Below are 23,060 nucleotides of genomic sequence, written 5' to 3'. Positions count from 1 at the left end.
TGCCACACTGTCTTCCATAATGGTTGAACTAATGTACACTCCCAACAACAATATAAAAGTGTTCCTAGTGAGCCAAGATAGCACCACTGCACTCCAGCCTGGGCAACAGAGCGAGACTCCATCTTAAAAAAAAAAAAAAAAAAAGTGTTCCTATTTCTCCACATCTTCCCCAGCATCTGTTGATTCCTGACTTTTTAATGGTGGCCCTTCTAACTGGCGTGAGATGGTATTTCATTGTGGTTTTGATTTGCATTTCTCTAATGACCAGTGATGATGAGCTTTTTTTCATATGTTGTTGGCTGCATAAATGTCTTCTTTTGAGAAGTGTCTGCTAATATCCTTTGCCCACTTTTGCTGGGGCTTTGTTTTTTCTTATAAATTTGTTTAAGTTCCTTGTCAATTCTGAATACTAGCCCTTTGTCAGATGGATAGATTGCAAAAATTTTCAACCATTCTGTAGGTTGCCTGTTTACTCTGATGATAGTTTATTTTGCTGTGCAGAAGCTCATTAGTTTAATTAGATCCCATTTGTCAATTTTGGCTTTTGTTGCCATTACTTTTGGTGTTTAGTCATGAAGTCTTTGCCCATGCCTATGTCCTGAATGGTATTGCCTAGGTGTTCTTTTAGGGTTTTTATGGTTTTAGGTTTTATGTTTAAGTCTTTAATCCATCTTTAGTTAATTTTTGTATAAGATGTAAGGAAGGGGTCCAGTTTCAATTTTCCGCATATGGCTAGCCAGTTTTCCCAACACCATTTACTAAATAAGGAATCCTTTCCCCATTGCTTGTTTTTGTCAGGTTTGTCAAAGATCAGATGGTTGTAGATGTGTGGTGTTATTTCTGAGGCCTCTGTTTTGTTCCATTGGTCTATATATCTGTTTTAGTGCCAGTATCATGCTGTTTTTGTTACTGTGGCCTTGTAGTATAGTTTGAAGTCAGGTAGCATGATGCCTCCAGCTTTGTTCTTTTTGCTTAGGATTTTCTTGGCTATGTGGGCTCTTTTTTGGTTCCATATGAAATTTAAAGTAGTTTTTTCTAACTCTGTGAAGAAAGTCAATGGTAGCTTAATGGGGATAGCATTGAATCTGTAAATTACTTTGGGCAGTATGGCCATTTTCGCGATATTGATTCTTCCTATCCATAAGAATGAAATGTTTTTCTGTTTGTTTGTGCCCTTTCTTATTTTCTTGAGCAGTGGTTTATAGTTCTCCTTGAAGAGGCCCTTCACATCCCTATGTTGTATTCATAATATATATGAGTTGTACTTAGTATATACTAAGTATATACTAAGTTGTATTCATAATATTTTATTCTCTTTGTAGCAATTGTGAATGGGAATTTACTCATGATTTGGCTCTCTGTTTTTCTATTATTGTTGTATAGGAATGCTTGTGATTATTGCACACTTATTTTGTATGCTGAGACTTTGCTGAAGTTGCTCATCAGCTTGAGGAGATTTTGGGTTGAGATAATGGGGTTTTCTAAATATACAATCATGTAATCTGCAAACAGAGACATTTGACTTCCTCTCTTCCTATTTGAATACCCTTTCTTTCTCTTGCCTGATTGCCCTGGCCAGAATTTCCAATACTATGTTGAATAGGAGTGGTGAGAGAGGGCATCCTTTTATTGTGCTGGTTTTCAAAGGGAATGCTTTCAGCTTTTGGCCATTTGATATGATATTAGATGTGAGTTTGTCATAAATAGCTCTTATAATTTTGAGATACGTTCCATCAATACCCAGTTTACTGAGAGTTTTTAGCATGAAGGATGTTGAATTTTATCAAAGGCCTTTTCTGCATCTATTGAGATAATCATGTGGTTTTTGTCATCGGTTTTGTTTATGTAATGGATTACGTTTATTGATTTCCATATGTTGAACCAGGCTTGCATCCTAGGGATGAAGCTGACTCAATCATGGTGGATAAGCTTTTTGATGTACTTCTGGATTCGGTTTTCCAGGATTTTATTGAGGATTTTCTCATCGATGTTCATCAATGATATTGGCCTGAAATTTTCTTTTTTTGTTATGTCTTTGCCAGGTTTTGGTATCAGGGTGATGCTGGCCTCATAAAATGAATTAGGGAAGAGTCCCTCTTTTTCTATTGTTTGGAATAGTTTCAGAAGGAATGGTAGCAGCTCCTGTTTGTCTCTCTGGTAGAATTTGGCTGTGAATCCATCTGGTCCTGGACTTTTTTTGGTTGGTAGGCTATTAATTACTGCCTCAATTTCGGAACTTGTTATTGGTCTATTCAGGGATTCAACTTCTTCCTGGTTTATTCCTGGGAGGGTGTATGTGTCCAGGAATTTATCCATTTCTTCTAGATTTTGTAGTTTATTTGCATAGAGGTGTTTATAGTATTCTCTGATGTTCGTTTGTATTTCTGTGGGATCAGTGGTGATATCCCCTTTATCATTTTTTATTGTGTCTATTTGATTCTTCTCTCTTTTCTTCTTCATTAGTCTGGCTAGCAGTCTATCTATTTTGTTAATCTTTTCAGAAAACCTAGCTCCTGGATTCATTGATTTTTTGAAGGTTTTTTCGTGCCTCTATCTCCTTCAGTTGTGCTCTGATCTTAGTTATTTCTTGTTTTCTGCTAGCCTTTGAATTTGTTTGCTCTAGATTCTCTAGTTCTTTTAATTGTGATGGTAGAGTGTCGATTTTAGATCTTTCCCGCTTCCTCTTGCGGGCATTTAGTGCTATAAATTTCCCTCTAAGCACTGCTTTAGTTGTGTCCCAGAGATTCTGGTACATTGTGTCTTTGTTCTCTCTAGTTTCAAAGAACTTATTCTGCCTTCATTTCGTTATTTAACCAGTAGTCATTCAGGAGCAGGTTGTTCAGTTACCATGGAATTGGGTGGTTTTGAATGAGTTTCTTAATCCTGAGCTCTAATTTGATTGCACTGTGGTCTGAGAGACTGTTTGTTATGATTTCTGTTCTTTTGCATTTGCTGAGGAGTGTTTTATTTCCAATTATGTGGTCTATTTTAGAGTAAGTGCAATGTGGTGCTGAGAAGAATGTATATTCTGTTGATTTGGGATAGAGAGTTCTGTAGACGTCTATTATTTCTGCTTGGTCCAGAACTGAGTTCAAATTCTTAATATCCTTGTTAATTTTCTGTCTTGCTGATCTGTCTAATATTGACAGTGGGGTGTTAAAGTCTCCCACCATTATTGTGTGGGAGTGTAAGTCTCTTTGTAGGTATCTAAGAACTTGCTTTATGAATCTGGGTGCTCCTGTATTGGGTGCATATATATTTAGGATAGTTAGCGCTCCTTGTTGAACTGATCCCTTTACCATCATGTAATGCCCTTTTTTGTCTCCTTTGATCTTTGTTGGTTTAAAGTCTGTTTTATCAGAGACTAGGATCGCAATCCTGCTTTGTTTTGCTTTCCATTTGCTTGGTAAATATTCCTCCATTCCTTAGTTTTGAGCCTATGTGTGTCTTTGCATGTGCGATGGGTCTCCTGAATACACCACACCAATGAGTCTTGACTCTCTCCAATTTGCTAGTCTGTGTTTTTTAATTGGAGCATTTAGCCCATTTACCTTTAAGGTTAATACTGTTATGTGTGAATTTGATCCTGTCATCATGATGCTGGCTGGTTATTTTGTCTGTTAGTTGATGCAGTTTCTTCATAGTGTCGATGGTCTTTACAATTTGGTATGTTTTTGCAGTGGCTGATACTCGTATTTTCTTTCCATATTCAGTGCTTCCTTCAGGAGCTCTTGTAAGGCAGGCCTGGTGGTGACAAAAATCTCTCAGCATTTGCTTGTCTATAAAAGATTTTATTTGTCCTTTGCTTATGAAGCTTAGTTTGGCTGGATATGAAATTCTGGGTTGAACATTCTTTTAAATATGTTGACTATTGGCACTCACTCTCTTCTGGCTTGTAGGGATTCTGCAGAGAGATCTGCTATTAGTCTGATGGGCTTCCCTTTGTGGGTAACCTGACCTTTCTCTCTAACTGGCCTTAACATTTTTTCCTTCACTTCAACCTTGGTGGATCTGATGATTATGTGTCTTTGGGTTGCTTTTCTTGAGGAGTATCTTTGTGGTTTTCTCTGTATTTCCTGAATTTGAACTTCGGCCTGTGTTGCTAGGTTGGGGAAGTTAATGTTCAGAAGAGTGTTTCCCAACTTGGTTGGAAATGTTCTGAAGATACAAGATAATGTTCTGAAGAGTGTTTTCCAACTTGGCTCCATTCTCCCCATTACTTTCAGGTACACCAATCAAACATAGGTTTGGTTTTTCACATAGTCCCATGTTTCTTGGAGGGTTGGTTTGTTCCTTTTCATTCTTTGTTCTTTAATATTCTCTTCACGCTTTATTTCATTAAGCTGATATTCAATCTCTGATAGCCTTTCTTCTGCTTGATCAATTTGGCTATTGTTACTTGTGTATGTTTCACGAAGTTCTCATGCTGTATTTCTCAGCTCCCTCTGGTCATTTACGTTCTTCTCTAAACTGGTTATTTCAGTTAGCAATTCCTCTAACATTGTTGCAAGGTTCTTAGCCTCCTTGCATTGGGTTAGAACATGCTCCTTTAGTTCAGAGGAGTTTGTTATTACCGACCTTCTGAACCCTACTTCTGTCAATTCATCAAACTCATTCTCCATCCAGTTTTGTTCCCTTGCTGACGGGGAGTTGTGATCCTTTGGAGGAGAAGAGACATTCTGGGTTTTGCAATTTTCAGCCTTTTGTGTTGGTTTTTCCTCATCTTTGTGGATTTATCTACCTTTGGTCTTTGATGTTGGTGACCCTCAGATGGGGTTTCTGTGTGGACATACTTTTTGTTGATGTTGATGTTATTCCTTTCTGTTTGTTAGTTTTCCTTCTAACAGTCAGGCCCCTCTGCTGCAGGTCTGCTGGAGTTTGCTGGTGGCCCACTTCTAGACCCTGTCTGTCTGGGTATCACCAGTGGAGGCTGCAGAACAGCCAAGATTGCTGCCTGTTCTTTCCTCTGGAAGCTTCTTCCCAGAGAGGCACCTGCCAGATGCCAGTCGGAGCTCTCCTGTGTGAGGTTTCTGTCGACCCCTGCTGGGAGGTGTCTCCCTGTCAGGAGGCATGGGGGTTAGGGACCCACTTGAGAAGGCAGTCTTTCCCTTAGCAGAGCTTGAGCGCTGTGCTGGGAGATCCGCTGCTCTCTTCAAAGCCAGCAGGCAGGAACATTTAAGTCTGTTGACGCTATGCCCACAAAGTCCCCTTCCCCCAGGTGCTCTGTCCCAGGGAGATGGGAGTTTTATCTCTAAGTTCCTGACTGGGGCTGCTGCCTTTCTTTCAGAGATGCCCTACCCAGAAAGGAGGACTCTAGAGAGGCAGTCTGGCTACAGCAGCTTTGGGAAGCTGCCCTGGGCTCCGTTCAGTTTGAACATCCCAGTGGCTTTGTTTACACTATGAGGGGAAAACTGCCTATTAAAGTTTCAGTAATGGCGGAAGCCCCTCCCTCCACTAAGCTCTAGCGTCCCAGGTGGACTTCAGACTGCTGTGCTGGCAGCAAGAATTCCAAGCCAGTGGATCTTAGCTTGCTGGGCTCTGTGGGAGTGGGATCCGCTGAGCTAGACCACTTGGTTCCCTGGCTTCAGCCCCCTTTCCAGGGGAGTGAATAGTTCTTTCTCACTGGTGTTCCAGGTGCTGCTGGGGTATGAAAACAAATTCCTGTGGCTAGCTCAGTGTCTGCCTAAACGGCTACCCAGTTCTGTGCTTGAAACCCAGGGCCCTGGCAGTGTAGGCACCCAAGGGAATCTTTTGGTCTGTGAGTTGCGAAGACCATGGGAAAGTGTCGTGTCTGGACTGGAATGCAGTGTTCCTCATGACACAGTCCCTCACAGCTTCCTTTGGCTAGGGGAGGGAGCTGCCCAACCCCTTGTCCTTCCGGATGAGGTGACGCCCCACCTTGCTTTTAATCGCCCTCTGTGGGCTGCACCCACTGTCTAACCAGTCCCAGTGAGATGAGCCAGGTACCTCAGTTGGAAATGCAGAAATCACCCGCCTTCTGCGCGGATCTCGCTGGGAGCTGCAGCTGTTCCTCTTCGGCCGTCTTGCCTAAAATATTTTTAAACTGCCTTATATTTTTTGTCTCAGAAGTCTCAGAAGGAGACTTCTTGAGAGTCCTTCAGGTGTATTTTGCATGTTAAAGATGTTTAACTAATAATTATAAATTCGGTTCAGTAGAGTAAATGACACTGAGTGGGTATCATAACTCAAAAGCAGTTGTGTGCAAGTTATGATAATTCCTTTTTCTCTTATTCCTCCTTAACTATAGAGAATTAAGTTTCATATCTTGAATAGCATATATTTTATCCAGAAATGAAAATATGCCTCTGTTCTGTAAATATGTTTTTACCAAGTTTTCAAAAATCACATCATAGCCTAACTCTAACCCAGACTTACATGGGGATAGGAAAATTGAGGGCTTTGGAATGACCTTTTTCTGTCATTCTTTAGGTTTACGGTGTCATATCAAATACGGTGTCATATCAAATATTCTTGTAGAAATTCATGATAGCTTCTATTTTTTAGTGACTAAAAGTTGTTAACAATCATTTCATCTTCTTTTTTGTTCTTTTACAGATGTTTTAATTTACTTCTCTGTTTTATTTGATTTAAATAATCTTAAGCTCTTCAGTTCAGATTTTCTAAAAACTCCCCCCAAACCAGACACAAATATGAATATTAATTGTAATTATTTATTGACTACTAAACGACTTGAAAACAATCTTAAAAATTGCTTATAAAAATCACACATCTGTTTACAAAGGTAAGCTATGATGAAGAAATATTTACCAAAAAGAACATGCACGCTTAAATTTATTTTAAACATGCATCAAATAAATGTTAGAGATATATATATATATATTTTTTTTATACATGTACATTTATTTAATATGTATACACAGGAGCCTTCAGAATGATGACCCAACCTCCCAGTGAGGCACGGAATCTTATATACCATCTTAAAGTAGTATAGAAAGGATGTTGGCTCAGAGCATGGCTGAAAACAGGTAATGTTATATATATTTTATGCAAGATAATGTATTACAAATGCTTGGTATAGACTAGGTACTGTGTAAACAACAGTATTTTATATCTATTGAGCACTTACTATTGCCAAGTACTTTATACGCATTTTCTCACTTAATTTTTTGGAACAACCTTATAAGGTGAGTATTTTCATTATCCCTATTTTATGAATGAGGAAACTGAGACTCAGAGAAGTTAAGTAACTTGCCAAAGTTCAGAGAGCTGATAAATGACAGCTGAGACTCTAGCACAGGAAGCTGTACTAGAGTTCATTCTCATAACTATTACTTATAACATCTTCCTTCCTTCCCTTGATTGTCCAAAAATTATAAATAAAATATTATGTATGATGTTTACAATTTGTCTGAAGTTTATTTCTTGGGAACTGACCATGTTCCCTGTGAAAAAAATTTTAAATACCAAGGTCTCTAGCTTTTGTAAAACTTCATTGTAATACATAAGAGGGACCCACACATTTCAACTGCCTGTAATGTGGGGACACATGATTGTGAAGTAAATGAGATAACCTGACTAGGTTTCACCACAGGTGTCAACAGCCCTACTGGGCCACCAGATTCTATCCCTATCCTAGCTCTTTCTGGTACCATATGCTAACAGTTTGTGTCAATTTAATTATTGGGGCTAGGCTTTTGGGTCTTGTGGCTGCTGGCACATCTAAACAGTGTCAGTGGCTCCAACAATCGCCCAGTTAGTTGGCATCCTTTCATGGACTTGATCCAGAAAGATTGGCCACGAGAATACTGAAGACATGGTAACCACCTCCTGCCTCTGTTTTCCCAGATGGGAACATGTATGCAAATATGTATATCCTCATGCAGAAACCCACAGGCCAGTGTGCACATATTCACACAGGTACACAGCCATAGAGCTGACATAGATACACATAAATATGTATGTGCACATACGGACAGGCATGCATAGATATGTCTTTGCACATAAACACATGTACTAAGACATACAGATACACACATAACTGTAGATGAAACCACATACTCTCTAACACAAAGGTGACCACCTGTATGTGCACATACATATTTATGATGTGTATATATGTGAGGATGCATATCTATGTGTAAATGCACTCATGTTTGTGCATGTTTAGTGTGTATTTGTATCTGGGCACACATGAGTGCATATGTGAAAATCTATTTGTGTCTGTGTGTATGCTTGCTATCTATGTATCTGTGTCTTTATAGGTGTAACTGAGTGTATTTCTACATGTAGGGATATCTTTGTATTCGTGTTTGAGGATCTGCATGAATGTGTCCTTTCTTTTTACCAGATTTCTCTTCCCCATTCCTCTTAAATCTCTTACCACCTAAATGTTTGTTCCCCATCTCTGTGCTTCCTCTATTCGTTCTCTCACCAAACAAGCTTCTAAGCACCGGTCTCCCTCTGCCACCAGATTGGCTGCTTTAGGTGCGCAGTTCTCTTCTCAGCCTGTATTTGCTTTCTTCCCCTGCCTTTCTACCTCAGGCTTCTTCTGCCTGTTTTTGCCACAGTCTCATTGCTTGCTGACTTGGAGGCTAGGGCTGGTCTGCACTTAGCTTAAGTGGAAAAAAAAAAAATATCCTAAACCCAGAAGGGGCCAGCAAATAATTATAGAAGAATATTATGAGCTCAGCGGCTTCCCAGACCTTCATCTTCTCTCTGCACTTGTTTCTCAGTCGCTCATAAGGCTCCTGAAGAGGCAGGAGCAGGAACTTCAGTGTCCTCATAGCTTTGTGAGGCAAAAGTCTAAGTCCAGTTCTGGCCTCTGCCCCTCACCCACCACTGGCTATAAATGCCCTGCCTGCCTATAGGTGGGGGATTCTGCATAGACTAGACTTGGGATTTTTTTTTCGAACTGGCTATTTTTCTCCGTGGCACCCCCGCTCTTCCACTGCTAACAGCATACACTCTGCAAGGGAAACCTGAGAAATGATTGTGAGTTCTCTTCAGAAAATAAGCATATCTTTTCACCCACAGCTACTTCAAGTGCCCATCAAACAAGAACCAGAATTATAAATAGTTACAACTTTACAATAATTGGCAACACATATACTATAGTATTTACAGCACCATAAATGCATCTGTTTCTCTGGTTAAGCAGTCCCTGGGATAGAATAGTGTTCTGTGTTTGCCAAGGGAGACAGGGCCAATGCTCAGAACATGCAGGATATAGGGGCAGGAGGTGGCATGTTGTGGAGTCTCTGGTCAATCTGCAGGGCCCAGCTCCTCCATGAACAGTGGGCTGTAGTGAGAAGCTTGCCAAGGAAGGCATATCGACTAGAGTTAGACTCTCCCCGTTCTTAGCCCTGTAGTCCTTTGGCCTCAGTCACAGGTGCTCGGAGTCCTTTCAGGGTGGACAAATGTTTCAATGTCCTTGGCCTGTCCTGATCCTACCTGGGGACCCAGGCTGCCCTGGCGGTGAGCTATCTGCTTTCTTAGGCAAAGCACCAGCAGTGTCAGCTTTTTCTTGCCTTTGTAGATCTGTTTGAGGTTGTTGATGAACTGAGCAAATTGCAGGTGGTCATCCTGGGGCAGCAGGAAAGTCTCCAGAGCCTTGCTTAGAAATTCAATGAACTTTCCATAGTGGTGAGAGCTGACGTGTATTAGGCGTGAGTTTGTAGTGCTGATGTAAGTATTGATGGTATCATCGGCATCATTGGCAACTGGCACAATGGAGCTTTGTCAATGGACATGAACTTTCCAGAGCTACCACGGCCTGGAGTGCCAGCCAGGCCAGGTGCAGTCACTGTGCAGTGTCTCACACAGGATGTCTGGAAGCACTGTGGCACAGTGCACACTCTTCATCACCAGGGGGATGAGAGCTGCCAGCTCATTCTTGCCCAGTGAGTGGCTGAGGGCACAAGCCCAGAGCACATCATTGATGGCTGTGTGGGTATCCTGGTTGTAGGCCGTAAGATGGGTCATGGCCAGTGAGGCCAGCTTGAAGGCATGGAGTGGGTAGCCATGGAGCCCTGTGTAGTGGGCGATGGTGAACAGCTATGAATGGCTCATGCCACCAGCGTCAGCATCAGTGGCAATCTGCTAGGCTGCCTCAAAGGCAATGTGGTCTTCCTCACAGAGCGTAAGGGCTGACAGGGGCACAGGTCTGTGGATGCTTCATAGCACACTGCAGGGCCAGTGTGTGAACATAGCTAGCCAGTTCCTCCCGCTGTGGATAGTCAAGACTGAGGCGCAGAATAGTGGTGTGGGATACGGCTGTGGCAGCTACAATACTAGTAGCCTCAGTAGAAGTGAAGAGTGTGTACCAGCTCTGCAAGATGCTCACCAGGGCCCACACACCTGTCAGGGAGAGCCTGAGCTCAGCTGTGCCATCTGGGTCCTGATTCAGGTCTGCCCAGATTACCATTTGGGGTTTGAACTTGGCCTGCATAGATGAATTCTCCCTCCTCCTCAGCAACTTTGAGATGATCTGAGGCAAACCAGGGAAAGGGAGCATCCCAGATGGCCAGACCCTGTTTGGGGTCTCTTGCTAACCCTTCCTTCCCTGGTTAGAAGGTTGTAGGTTTCTGCAGGTGCTCTTAGCCTCTCACAAGGATGGAGCAGTGGAGTCTGTGGTTTGCTTGCCCCCAGGCCAGGGTTGGAGATCTGCCAGGGGTTCTAGCTGAAGTGAGGCCTCTCAGGGTAGAGTCTTGTGCTGGGGCTTTGGGCTTTAGAAAGGGTCCTGAGCCTCCAAGTTGTCTGGGGTTGCTCACAAGCATGGACAGGGATGGGGAGGAAACTACCTGGCCCACTACCTCCCAAGGGAGCACTTGAGTATTGGCAGCTGAAAATTCACTGTCTTAGATACGTCTCTGATGAGAGGGTCATAGTTCTGCTGACCTCAGGATATGGTTCACGCAGTGAGAACAGGGCTTGGGTTGGCTGAACAGAGGCCATCATCTCCCACCAGCAGCCACATCCTTTCTTAGGCCATCAAGAATAGGAATATGAAAGCTCAAAGGATTCATTGTCCCATCCCAAGAGTAGGGCCTAGAAATTCCCTTCCCCTGGGGATAGACAGAAGTAGGAGAATCACCCACTTCTGTAGCACAGGTCACCAACCACCGTACCATCTCCTGGCATCTCCAGTTAAGGATCGATAAGGTCATCTGCATCACCTGTAACCCAAGTCCCAGGGCCACAGTGAGCAGGGTGCTCTCAGTACTACTGACAGTGGGAGTAGCAGTCTTGAATGCATTTGGGCCAGTGTGAAGATGAGAAAAGAAGAATGAATGTGCTTTTCTTCTGTATTGCTTCCAGAATTGTTCAGAGTCTCAGTGTCTCTTTTGGCAGCAGTCAGCATGGCAGAGGCCAGTTCACACTGCTGTGATACCATATGGTGAGGGTGGGATGTGTCACCTACAGAAGCTGAGTTTTCTCTGTTTCATTTTTTTTTTTTTTTTTTTTTTTTTTGAGACGGAGTTTTGCTCTTGTTACCCAGGCTGAAGTGCAGTGGTGTGATCTCAGCTCACTGCAGCCTCCGCCTCCTGGGTTCAAGCGATTCTCCTGCCTCAGTCTCCCAAGTAACTGGGATTACAGGCATCTGCCACCATACCTGGCTAATTTTTTTTTATTTTTATTTTTTGTATTTTTAGTAGAGATGGGGTTTCTCCATGTTGGCCAGGTTGGTCTTGAACTCCTGGCCTCAGATGATCCACCCACCTCAGCCTCCTAAAGTGCTGGGATTATAGGTGTGAGCCACTGTACCTGGCCAGAAGCTGAGTTTTCTAAAACAGGTAACCTCATGGCACGTAGGGCTAATTTATAGGACAGATCTGGATCATGAGGCAGCAGAGCTGAGAACAAATACTTGGCAAAGGTCTGCATGGGAACACTCTTTTAGTGGATGACTTCTCCCAGACTGCTCAAAGGGCCTCCTTCCAGCAGTAAGATACACTGTTTGCAGTGTTTGCACTAGCTCATCGTCAACCTGCAGCTCTTGGAGTTGGCCTAGGAGCTGCTCTTCCTTACGGGACACCTTCTCCTGTGCGTAGAGGTCTTCAGGCATTATTGTCTGTTGACCCAGGTTCATCAATGCAACTTCCAGGGTCAATGACAGGTAGGACTTACTAGTGTTTGGGGAGCCTGCAGCCACAGGTACATGTCGGTACACAGGAGTTCTGCTTTCATTCATATCTGACATCTCCAGATAGCCATCATCATTCAGGCGGCAGGCCTCAGTCAAAGTGAGAAACAGGCAGCCAATGGGATCAGGGGTAGCCTACCTGGCCCTCCAGGTTTGTGATGGTTGTGGTTTCTCTCTGCAACAATTCTTTCTTCTCATGCTTGTAGATTTCCAGTTGCCGCTGTTGCTGCAGCTTCAGAGTATTAATAATGGTGACTGTGAGTGTGAGGGCCTCTTTTGGATAACCATGGGAATGTCGGGCATCAACCTGAGCACAGGCTGTAGGCACGTGCTCAAGCCACAGTGGCTGGCTTGGGGAATTAAAGAGTAGTCTTTCACTTTCGTGCTGGCAGACGGGAGCTGTGTAAACATCACTGCTGATTATTTGCTGTAGGTGGCTGTCCTGTCAGTGTAATTCATGACCCTCAATGGCTCTTGTGAATATCGTGCGTCTAGGTCTGGATAAGGAGTCTGGGCTGCAAATGGCATTCTGGGGAAGTGCATTGGTGATGTTGGGCAGCTCACGTCCATAGTTTCCATCCTCCAGGGGACAGACATCCAGGTCACTCCACTTCTGCAGCTGCTGTAGCCAGCAGTATTTCTCCTCCAGTTTGCAGTGTGGATTTAAAATTATGCACACCCATAAAGCCCCCAGCTCATTCCAGAGTTGCCTGACTTTGCCTATCAGGCTTGTTCCTTGCTGACTCCAGAGTGTGAGTCATGGATCAGCCATAAACTGCTCAGTTATTAGTATCAGTATCCTTGCTCCACTGGAGTCTCTCATCCACAGTATTTCTTGAACCTTGGCAAATACTGAGTTGAGTTGCTTTCCAGAGTCATAGTAAGCCCCCTGGGAGAGAAATAACTTCACTTGCTCTTTCACCTCTTCTTCATCCAAATGCCAACAGTTCTCATTGTCAATGCTGGCCCCAGCTATGGGGTCAGGAGCGCTGTTCACTTGGTTGATTTCTGAGTTGGAGGATAGAATCTCATCTGCCAGTTTCTGTGCAGTAGGAAGAACTTCAGTGTGGTAGTGTGACGTGATTAAATATCCAATGAAATTTTGTAGCTGGTCCCTATTCATCTGGAAAAAGGGTTTCAGAGATAGGAAGACACAAGTTTTTCTCTTCTTAAAAATTAGGAAATAAACAAAAAGTATATTTTCTTTTATTAAAAACTGAGTTTAAAATAATTATGATACTCGTAAATACTTATATTTTCCCTTATAGTCTTTACATATTTAAATACTTTGACAGCGTTTTATTTTTATCATCATTACACATGGTTAACTGGTTCACTTGAATAGAAGAAGGGGAAAAAGTTGCTGTTCTGGAGAACATCTTCCCAGTTCTGCATAACCCACATTTAACTTCTAAAACATTAATTACATTTGCAGTGAGGCAAACAGAAAGTGTTAGAAGGGCAGTCAAACCTCATGTATTAGGGATAAGCTGGTGGCCTTTGAGAGTGCAGAGAATTATGCTGTCCATTGCATATTATTTTTCATTAATGTCTTTGAAGCAGCTGTAACAATGCAGAGCAGCTGATTCTACCTCCTTTAAACTTTCCCTCTTTCCCCCTTCCAATTGACCCTAAGCCTCAGGTCACAAAATTTTTCACTGCCTATTATGGCAAAAATATTTTCACTGGCAATTCCCATGGTGAAGTCCAATGGCAGTGGTTCTCAATTGTACCTCTTAAAACTTATAACAGCATGGTTGCCATGTGCTTATAGCTGAGGAAATAATGGAATTCTAAATAGTTATCTAACAGTTTATTCCCGATCCATAATTATGTATACCAAAATAAATCTATCTCAATTTAATGTGGGGTGATACATTGCTTTACATATGTAGTTGAAGTCTTTGTGAAAGCATGCAAATACATGTATGACTTTAACTTTGACAGTTACCCCAGCTGAGCACTATCAATTTGCTAAAATTATTTTAAAATACTTATTTAAATCTTGAATGTTGAACTCTTATCATCAGTATTTCCTGAAATGGCATTTAGAACCATTTGATCATGGTGTTTTTCCAGGACATTGTTTCTTCCTGCTTTTTGCCACTAGATGGGAGAAGCAGGTTAACAAAATGATATTTTTGGTGCTTCATTCAACTCTACCAAGAAACACCACATAACTGTGTTTAAAATACTGACAACCTCAGCATGCTTTTATTTATCTATTTTTACTGCATTATTCTTTTTGCATGAATACTGGGTCTAAGAACTGTATTTTTGTAGAGATTAATTTTTTTTTATTATTTCGATCACTGGAAATTTCAAAAGTAACCAAGAAAGAAAACAATTGCCAGCTGGAAGAGGAAAGCTAAGAATTACATAAAAATATCCACAACAGGTATGCCACAAAGTAAGTCTTAGCATGCATTATTGCCAAGGAAGCACACATTATTGCCCTTGTTGAAGACAGTAGACTAGGTGCTGTGAAACACACAAGAAATGACTCGGGTACAGCTCCTACTTATAAAATTTTTTCATTCTAGAAGAGAGCTAAGCAAGAGGTAAGCCAAATGAATTTATACATACTCTTAGAATAAGGTAGAGATGGATAAATATCAAAATCACAGATACAGTATTTGGGATGCACATGGTAGGTGGGGAGGGAGGTTTGGAATATCACTTTTATCTGAGAACATCAGGGATAACTTCCTGAAGAAACTGGATCCTTCAAGTAGGAGGGGCAGAGAATAGCATTCCAGTGATAGAGGCAGAATGAACAAAGGCACAGAGGCAGGAAACGGCAATTTTAAAAAAAATGTTTAAAGATGAAAGGATAGTACATTTTAAAATAATTTAAAAGCTTGCGTATAGAGGACATTGTAAGTGATACATTTTAAGCAGATGATAGATACAGGAAGTATACTCACAAACTAAGGCACCATCTAAGAGAAGCACCCTAGATGCTGGGAAAGTGAAGTTTCAGCTTGGAAATGGAAGGTCACCCAAGTTGAAAGAACCTGGAAATGGAAATTCTAGCTTCCATTTGATGCCAGCGTTTTATCAGATGTAGGCTTACTGTGCACATGGGTCTATCAATTGTTGGAAAGATTCCATAAGGGAAATATAAGTTCTGACTTACAAAGGCAGCTTCCTATGGCTTCTATTCACCTTCAATAATCTTAAGCATGCTTGAAAGAAGACGAAGATGGTAAACATTGTCATTTGACTCCAAGAAACCAATATTTAACCTGTAAGACTGCATGTTGTATCATCTACCTCCTTACCTAGCAGTATATTCATATGGATGATCAAAGAATTCTATTCCAGTCACTAAAGGCAATGATCTTGAGCCCTGATATTATGAGTGGCTATAAAATTATCCAGCTTTTAAATCCAACCACAGAATATGATTTTATGACCTTCTGTGGAAGTGTAGCTACAGGTTAACTAAAGGTTATGAAGTAATATTTCCTTTTTATAGTTCTGAATTCACTGGCTTGTAATTTCAGAGATCACCTTGTTCTATAGTGGGACAAAGCTTTACAGTATTATAATTTTGTATAACCCAATGAGGACCTTGTAACTTTTTCTTTTCTGAATTCAGATTTTTATATTTTTTCTATGATATTGTTTGTGTCTAGTTCACCATTTTAATTGCTAAAATTACATGTAGGAGACTATATAATTCTTTTGGCTCTGGAGTAAAGACTTCATATCATTTTAAGTCTCATTTACCTACTTTGTTTTATATCTTGCTTACAAGTAAGATGCAGTTAAAACTTAAATATTATTTTACATCTTAATGGGTAAAAATGCTGTTCATTAAATCTTACTTAAATTTGATATATGTGTGATACTATATAGGATTATTAGATTACCTAAAAATTATATATATACATATATATCATTTCCAATTAATAAATTTTGATTATAAACCTCACTTTTTATTATAAAAATCACTTTGTATCAATAGCTCTCCCTATATGCTTATTTTTCTGAATTCAAAGTTAATATCCTAGTGATTTTAACATACCTACATCATCCATGTTTGAACCTAATTAGATAAAGTTAATAATTTTATTTTGCTGACCCTTCCCATCCTTTATAAAATATAAGCTGATTGTCCTACAAAGAGGAGATGCCAGTTTGATTTTATGATATTTTCTGCCTATCTACAAGTAAAATCTTTAAAAAACATAACTCAGTAGTAGTATTAGATATAAAAATATGTAATTTCAAATGGATTTGTCAGAAGGATTAAAAAAGGGCCACAGAAACCTACATGAATTATTATTTATCTCTTAGGGCCCTGTATATGTAGGCAAGGTAGTGAATAGAGGCAATTACTTGAAAAAGGTGGGCAAAATGTAAAATCCTATAATAGAAGAAATGATACAGCAAGGAGTTTTTAGCCTACTTACCCAAACTTTGTATTTACATTGATTCTATTGACCCAATATAATCGCACAACTCTTGTAATTCTTTGACCTTATAGATGAAAGGGGAACATCTTGAAATAAAATTCTCTAATTCTGATACAACTCAGCCCTAACTTTAATGCTGCTTGGTTTCCTATTATTCTGATTGGAAAATCATTAATAATTTTCCTGCAGAGAGTTTTAAAAATGAAATCTGCCAATAAAAGTTATACAGCTAAACAAAACCTGTCCACTGAAAGAGTGTTATCTGCTCTTTTATTGACTTTTAGAAGTGTATTTCTTCCAGTTTAGAGAAATTTAATTCTGCCTTGCAGGAATCAGCATTTTTGGCCAAATAAAACCTCTTTGTCACTATAGGTTGTAGTATATTCCTCTGTGAAAACCTGATTTAAAAAACAAAAAACAAAAATCAACTCATCAGGTCAAATTCTGTTTTACGTAGTAAGTGCTGGTATCAAGTGGGAATTTCATGAATTTAACAGAAAGCAGACTAAGCATTTGAGAATTTGGTAAGCATCAAGCTATTTTAGAATACAGCAGCAGTTGAGCATTAGGGTGCCTAAAAATGTGTGTGTGTGTGTGTGTGTGTGTGTGTGTGTGTGTGTGTGTGTGTGTGTATTTGCACTGAGCTTTACTTATACATAAAGTAGGTTTTGTAAAATAGGAATCTTGCTTAAGAAGTTTCACACCAGAGAACATTTGATTACCAGAATTTTAAAAATGTGTTATTTGTCCACATACACTCATTTTATTGTGTTCCATACATTTTCTGGTTAACATTTGATATTTCCAAACTACATAACCAAACAAGTGAAATTTCATACTAAATTTAAAATTATTTTGACATTTTGAACTTTTACTGAAGATGACAGTTTTATTGAAATTTGCAAGTTGCTAGAAGAACATCTTTGACCATGTTGGGATATTAGAAAGAACATAATCTACTTACAAAAAGAGGAAAAAAAAGAAACATAATACATTTAAAAAATCATTCTAATTCCATTTCTAAGCAAAAGTAGCTCAGAGCTAGGCACAATTTGGGCATGTGTAGGAGCAAAAGAACAATCATACCACTGACTATATGAAGTTTTAAACTTTTTTGTACATAAATTTCTTCTGCTTTTATGATGGGATAGTTTTCTAAATGGCTGTTTAGACCAATGTTTTGTCATAATTTATTCTTGGCTTTGGATTTTGTTTTCTTTTCTTTAGTCAGAGTCAGTTTGGTTAATTTTCTCTGCATAATGGGGAAAGAATAATTACAAAGACACGAATGTATTCTGCACTAGGAAATTCAAGAAGTATTATGTTGTAGCGAGAAATAAAGAGTTCTATTGAATTGAGTTCAATTGTATTCTTTAAGATCCTTTTGTCTTATAAACATTGCATAAGAATCATTCGAAATCAAGACTATAACTTTGAAAATAAAACCTTACCAGTGTAGTTAGGAGAAATCGGGATAGAAATAAAGAATAAATAAATAAATAAAATAAATTGGATTAAGACTTCAGATTTCTCAGAGTATTTTGGTTTTTCTATACATCTTCCAGCGCGATTTTTCTAAAACATAAAACTTGTCAGTAAATTCCCTGTTTACAACCTTCAGTGGTCCACATGGCTTCAGCATAAACTCGAATGTCAGGCCAGTGATCTGCACCCTTTCTGCCAACATCACTTTTTTCACCACGCCCCATCCACCATGTCCCTTATGCTAGGTTTATCTCCTGTCTCCCCTCAGCTTTCTCATGGTTCTGGGCTTTTGTTCATGCTATTTCCTCCATTTGTAACATAATTGTTTTCTTTCCTGTTCTGTCCCTGCATATCCTGTGAGGTCTTTGCTGGCACTCCTGTGTTGCAGGCCGAAAGAGTGAGGGTCGTGATCAGCTCAAAATACCACTGGAGGCCACATGAGTAAAATGTAAACAGTAAACTCTTCTCCTAAATGCAGAATGTTGGCAAACTGACAAACTGCGTCTGCCGCCCAGAAGGACTGCTGAGGGCAGTCACAACCCAGGTGCAAGTGGTTCTCACCATTAGCCATAATTGAAGCCTGTTAGTAACAATATGAATCTGCGATCAATTAAGCAGCTGACCAATCGTTACCTCCTTCTCCTTGCTCTTGTTACCCAATAAGGGCTGTAGATGCTTAGGCGGCTGCCTTTGCTCACTAGAAGCAGGGAGTCTTCTTCTCTTCTCTCTTCTTCCCCATGCTAGCCTTTCCTTAAAATAGTTACGTTTGTCTTAAGTTTTAATTTCTTCTTTAAAACAGTTTCTTTTGTATTAAGTTTTCATTTCTGCGTTCGTCCCTTCGTTCAGTCTTGTATTGACGGTCTCAAGCAGTAACAGTAGTAACTGCTGTAGTGACGGTCTCGGGGCGCTCTTGCAGTTCCCACCGTCAGAACTAGAGGCCCCGTGCTCTGTGTGCCCCTACTTCTACTAAGGCGCTTTTCATGCTGTTTTCTCACATGTTGCTCACATTTGTGTGCTTTTCCACTAAATTGTGAGTCATCTAAGTCCAAGGGACCGGTCTTGTTTTTGTAATTTCAGCATCTAGAACAAAAAAGTCATGCTTACATAGAGTTTATTAATTGATTAGCACTTGCTAAGCATTTAATGTATACCTAGGTCAGAACAACATTCTGATACATTTTGGGAGGGCACATAAGTCAGCAGCTAGCATAGAATGTAAGCAATAAATGCTAACTGATGCGATTACTTTCAGCTTTCAAAAAATTGAAATTAAAGTAGGCAAAATAAGCATCCATAAGATAGTTACATTAAATATATGTATTTTCCTTTCTTGTGCAACTCAAGTTCCAGGAGGCTTTTTTTTTTTTTTTTTTTTTCTTCTTGTTTTTAGACGGGTCTCACACTATTACCCAGGCTGGAATGTAGTGGCGCGATCTCGGCTCACTGCAAGCTCCGCCTCCTGGGTTTACGCCATTCTCCTGCCTCAGCCTCTCCGCGGTAGCCGGGACTACAGGCGCCCGCCACCATTCCGGGCCAATTTTTTGTGTTTTTACTAGAGACGGGGTTTCACTTTGTTAGCCAGGATGGTCTCGATCTCCCGACCTCGTGATCCGCCCATCTTGGCCTCCCAAACCAAGAGGCTTTTCTGACTACTCCAACTCATATTTATCTCCATGTTTCTATTACCTTTCTGTGTATTCCAGTCAGGTTCTTAATGCTTTTTTTTTTTTTTTTTTTTGAGACGGAGTCTTTGCTCTGTCTCCCAGGCTGGAGTGCAGTGGCGCCAACTCGGCTCACTACAAGCTCCGCCTCCTGGGTTTACGCCATTCTCCTGCCTCAGCCTCCCGAGTAGCTGGGACTACAGGCGCCCGCCACCTCGCCCGGCTGTTTTTTTGTACTTTTAGTAGAGACGGGGTTTCACCGTGTCAGCCAGGATGGTCTCGATCTCCTGACCTTGTGATCCGCCCGTCTCAGCCTCCCAAAGTGCTGGGATTACAGGCGTGAGCCACCGCGCCCGGCCCTTAATGCTTTTTTTGAACTATTCATTAGTTTATAAATGTGCATTTTGGTTTTTTCCCCTAATAATAAAGATTATAACTTTTTTAAGGGCAGGGATTACATCTTCAGTTCTTTGAATTTCCTTTATAGAACCTAATGAGCAGCTGCATATAGTCTATTCTCAAATTGTTTGTGGAATGAATAAAAACATGTTTATGTTGGTAAACCTTGTAAACATAGGTAATGTACGTGTATTAAGTCACCACAAGCAACTCTTCAAAAATTTTTTTTGTAGAAATTTTGCTATGGGTAAAAACATTTTAATGCAATTAATATAATTTTTAAAAATGTAATGAAGTATTCATTGCCTTGAGGATATTGGTAAAAATATTATTTGCTTAATTACATCAAGACCAGGGGAAGAAGAAACACACTGCTTTACTTATATCATGGTATTTGATCTTCTGTCTAATTTTAGTATTTGGAATATAAAATTAACACAACATGGAACAGTACACCAGTGATGCACAGGCCTGTGACTCTCACATTTAAACTTTGGGCTCGAGGCTTACTAATGGAAGTGAATGCTCTAATTTTCAATGATCCCCCAGCACCATCAGGGGCACCAGGGCAACCTTTTAATGAACTCTAGGAGTATGAAGGTGAGAGATTTTGTATTTTGAGTGTCAACAGTGAGAAAAATGAAGAACACAAAATATGATATGCGGCCATATTTTCTTACCATATCTATTATTTATCTTGGAGTTTCCAAATACCTTGGCGTATTCAACGTGAGTATCTGAAAAATTTAATGACTCAGAAAGCTGGGCCAAATATTGTGTGAACCGGAATGAGATTTTTGGAGTGAACAGTCTATATTTGATAAGCGTGTAAGAAAATTATCCATGAAACAATATTAATTAGTAATTAATGTGAAAATGTTAGTCCACGTAGTCAATACAGATAATTGTTTTATTTTGGGTATTGAGTGGTATTTGCAAAGCACTAAATTTAAATTGACAGTGTTCTCTGAAGTTCTAGGAACTATAAGTTAAAACTGTGCCCCTTAAAAATGTTACAGCAGTAGTGTGATGCTTAGTTCTAAAAAATTATCTATAGCTTTTGAAGAAAGATTTTAAATCTAGACATTTTGTGTTTTTAAAATTTATAGACTTCACTGACTAATTTAGGGAAAATTAGGTGACTGTTTCAGAGAATCATAATATATTGGAACTCTGTCTGTGAAGGATCCAGTCAGTTAGCTCCCTTAAATACACCTGTCCCTACAGTATGGAGTGAAATATTTGCAAACTGCATAGAACAAAAGACTAATGTATAGAATCTATAAGTAATTTAATAAGATAAAAGCAGACAAAGGATATGAATAGGCACTTCTCAAAGGAAGACATAAAAGCAGCCAACAAACATGCAAAGAATAGTTCATCATACCTAATCATCAGAGATGTAAATCAAAACCGCAATGTGATACCATCTCACACCAATCAGAATCACTATTACTGAGAAGTCAAAAAATGACAGATGTTGTCGAAGTCGTAGAGAAAGGGGAACTCTTGTATACTGTTAGTGGGAATGCAAATTAGTTCAGCCCGTGAGGAAACCAGTTTGGAGATGTCTCAAAGAACTAATAATAGAATTATACCATTTGAGTCAGCAACCCCATTACTGGGTATATACCGAAAGGAAAATAAATTATTCTACCAAAAAGACACCTATAAGCATATGTTTATTGCAGAACTATTCACAGTAGCAAAGACATGGAATCAAAGCAAGTGCTCATGAATCTTGGATTGGATAAGGAAATGAGGTAATGATGCACCATGCAATAGTATACAGCTGTAAAAAAGAATGAAGTAATGTCCGTTGCAGCAACATGGATGCAGCAGAAGGCCAGTATCCTGAGAAAATTAAAATAGATAAAAAAACCAAATACCATATGTTCTAACTTACAAGTGGGAGCTAACCACTGGGTGCATGTGGAAACACAGATGAGAACAATAAACACTGAGAATTCCAAAAGAGAGGAAGAAGGAAGCAGGGGACAAGCATTGAAAAACTACTTATCAGGTATCATGTACATTACTTGGGCAATGGGATTATTAAGCGCCCAAACTGCAACATCATGCACTATACCTATGTTACAAATAGGCACATATTCTCCCTGAATCTAAAATAAAAATAATGAAATGCTTTGTGGTATAATATATATTATATTATTAGATGAGATATATATATATGTTGTCTACAGCTGAGGTTTCTTGTCTTAAAACTCAGAACCTTCCAATATATCATGACACTCTGTTTTGAAAAAATCAATTTCTTAGGCTACTAGAATTTAATCAGTAGACAGTCTTTGTTTGGAATCACTTTTGAATAATATTTACAATTTCCTCATGAACATGAAAACCTGTACTCTTTCTTTACCCTAAACCTTATATACCTAAATATGAACTTGTCTTCCTACAAAATCTCTTCATTTCCAACTTTCCAGTTCAGTTAAGTTATTCTCCAAGTTACCAGCTTTCAGAGTCTGGTGTTATCATTGACCTTTTAGTCATTTGTTGTCCACAAACAGTTATCAATTCTTGTTAATTCCTCTTTGCAGATATCCCTTGAATATGTCCCTTCATTTCCATCATCAGCATTGCTGCTTCAAGACCATCTAGACTATTATAATATGGTCTCAGAGGCTGTACCTGCTGCCAGTGCCTCTATTCCACACTCAATGACCTGGCTAGCTGTCCTGAAACACCACTTTGATTATGTCACTCCATTGTTTTCAAGAAGATTAGTAGCTTGCGAGATTAAGCTCAAATCTGAACCTCTGAATACACAGAATTTTTTTTCTTTTTGCCTACCCCAATCCTTCATTTTAAACCTCATTAAAATGTCACCTCTTCTGTGAATCCTTCTAAAATAATTTCAGTTTATGGTGATTATCTTTTGAGTTTCTGCAACATGTATTACCTGTGCCATTCACTTAAAAGTGTATTATATACTGCTTTGTGGCA

At 39.8% G+C, this 23,060-nt stretch overlaps 1 protein-coding gene and 1 pseudogene across 1 annotated transcript in view; both read right to left on the bottom strand.

Annotated features, from left to right (window-relative positions):
• The window catches only part of LOC126955052 (peptidyl-prolyl cis-trans isomerase A-like), a 789,087-nt gene that overhangs the window by 159,711 nt on the left and 606,316 nt on the right, over positions 1 to 23,060 (bottom strand). The window lies entirely within an intron of this gene.
• LOC126954399 (zinc finger SWIM domain-containing protein 5-like) lies at positions 9,361 to 13,269 on the bottom strand (annotated as a pseudogene).

Source organism: Macaca thibetana, chromosome 5 (assembly GCF_024542745.1).
Source record: "Macaca thibetana thibetana isolate TM-01 chromosome 5, ASM2454274v1, whole genome shotgun sequence".
Taxonomy (NCBI): Eukaryota; Metazoa; Chordata; class Mammalia; order Primates; family Cercopithecidae; genus Macaca; species Macaca thibetana.
This window is presented reverse-complemented; position numbering and strand designations above follow the sequence as displayed.